The 2,500-nt window shown below is 43.3% G+C and overlaps 1 pseudogene; it reads left to right on the top strand.

Moving 5' to 3' along the window:
- The window catches only part of LOC137459456 (28S ribosomal RNA), an 8,478-nt pseudogene that overhangs the window by 3,253 nt on the left and 2,725 nt on the right, over nucleotides 1-2,500 (top strand).

Genomic DNA, 2,500 nt, shown 5'->3' with positions numbered 1-2,500 from the left:
CTTCACAAAATGGTTCGGCAACTACGTAGCCTTTTTGTCACCATAGGCACCCAGACCAGTCCTGCAGATTGGCTGGAGGTTGCGACCAAACGTGATATGAGACTACCAGACGAGGAGATAGGGGTATGTCTGGCTGGAATAGAGTTCATGAACTCAATGATAGCCAATGACAATACTGCCTACGATCCTATCTGGAATGAGAAACTGATAGTATTGCCGGAGGTGTATGTAGGACCCACTTCTCCAGCTCATGGGAAAGATATCCGAGATGAAAGCACAGAGAGGAGCAGGAACGAGGAGGTGGAGTGTCCTGAAACCCCGAGCTCTATGAGTCAGCTCTCAATACTAACCGCATCGCCCGAGTTGGATAATACAGCTGACATCTGTCCTGGGACCCCCCTGGTGAAGATGCCAGAGGACAACCCGACATGTCCATGCTGTACCACTCGGGCAGGCAATATGACGAGATTGATTGACCATCTAAAGAGAGCCCATGGGAAAAGAAAGATCAATTTCCAATGTTCCCGCTGTGGGAAGACAAATGAAAAGCATCATAGTATCTCATGCCATCTCCCAAAATGCAAAGGGGTCCAAGAGCCTACCCAGGTAGAAGGGTTTATGTGTGAAGAATGTAAAAAGTGTTTTAAAACTAAAATTGGCTTGGGACAACATAAGAGATTAGCTCACCCAGCCCTGAGAAACGCAGAAAGAATTGAAGCATCTCGCCCCAAAGAGACCTCTAAAAGAGGTGCTCACAAGAAAATCTGGTCCCAAGAGGAAACAGAATTATTACAGAAACTAAATCAAGAGTTTGAAGGGAGGAAAAATATTAACAAATTGATTGCTGAAAAATTAACAACTAAAACAGCAAAACAGATCAGTGAAAAGAGAAGACTATTAAGAGAAACTGTGGTGCCAGAAAGAGAGAAAACACAAGAGAGCAAGAGCAGGTTAAAAGAGGAGAGGACTGTGATTCCATCTTCTGGTGAAAGGGAGCTGCTAGCCCACTATAAAAAGACTATTAATGAAAAGCTGACATCAGGGAAGCTGCCCATCCTTAAAAATACATATAAACAAATAATTGAAGGCAAAACAGACTCATTAAAATTACTCAATGAGGTAGCTCAGGACCAATATTTGTATTTGTTTGAGAAAACAATTGAACAGAAAGTGCCAAAAAAGAGCCAACGTAAACCTCAGCAGAAGAAACCTCAAAAGGAGTGGATGAGAAAAAGAGCCAGAAAGCGTGGAGAATTTCTCCGATTCCAACGCCTCTTCCGCTTAGATCGAGGGAAGTTAGCTAATATGATTCTGGATGAAAAAGACTCTGCGCAATGTGCCATCCCCCTGGAAGAGGTCAGTAACACCTTCAGATCTAGGTGGGAGTCTCAGAACTTATTTCAAGGACTTGGAGCATTCCAGTCTGTGGGGCGGGCGGATAATTCGGCTTTTAAGGAATTGATTACAGAGAAAGAGATCCTTAAGAATATCAAAGACATGAATAAAAAATCGGCACCAGGCCCTGATGGGATCACCCTGAAGGCCCTGCTTAAAATGGATCCAAATTGTGAGGAGATCAAAGAACTATTTAATCTCTGGCTTTTAAGTGGCAAAATTCCAGATGTAATAAGGGGATGCCGAACAATCCTAATACCTAAATCATCAGCGCCCGAATGCCAAAATGATATTAATAACTGGCGGCCAATTACTATTGGTTCCATCATCCTGAGACTCTATTCAAGAATCTTAACTGCGAGGTTGGCAAAGGCGTGTCCCATTAACCCCAGGCAGAGAGGCTTCATTCAATCTTCTGGCTGTGCTGAGAACTTAAAACTATTACAGCTATTAATTAGGAATGCAAAGAAACAAAAGAAACCCCTGGGGGTTGTCTTTGTCGATTTGGCCAAAGCCTTTGATTCAGTGAGCCACACCCACATCCTGGCGGTGCTAAAGCAAAAGGGCCTGGATGACCACATAATAGCATTAATTAAGGACTTTTATCAAAACATCCACACCAGAATCAAAACTAAAGAAGGAGAGTCTGAGTCAATAGGAATCAAAACTGGTGTGAAACAGGGCGATCCCATGTCACCACTCCTCTTTAACCTGTGCATTGACCCTCTGTTATGTAAATTAGAAGAGTGTGGGGAGGGGTTCCAACACGAGAATGGCAAATTAACAGCTCTGGCTTTTGCAGACGACCTGGTCCTGCTGAGTAAGTCCCAATCAGGAATGGAGAAAAATATTGAAATTCTAGAAGCATTTTGTGACTTAACTGGATTAAAAACGCAGGGGGAAAAGTGCCATGGTTTCTTTATTCAACCAACTAAGGACTCTTACACCATCAATGACTGTCCTCCATGGCTTATCAGCGGTACCCCTTTAAACATGATCCACCCGGGTCAGTCAGAGAAATATCTTGGCTTGCAAATCGACCCTTGGGTGGGGATAGTTAAGCCCGAATTACAAAATAAATTAGAAGTTTGGCTCAATCGCATAG

Source organism: Melanerpes formicivorus, unplaced genomic scaffold (genome assembly GCF_026170545.1).
Source record: "Melanerpes formicivorus ecotype bairdi unplaced genomic scaffold, bMelFor1.0.p_v2 SCAF_358, whole genome shotgun sequence".
In the NCBI taxonomy this organism is placed as follows: Eukaryota; Metazoa; Chordata; class Aves; order Piciformes; family Picidae; genus Melanerpes; species Melanerpes formicivorus.
The sequence above is the reverse complement of the archived record's forward strand: the minus strand, read 5'-3'. Positions and strand labels throughout refer to the sequence as shown.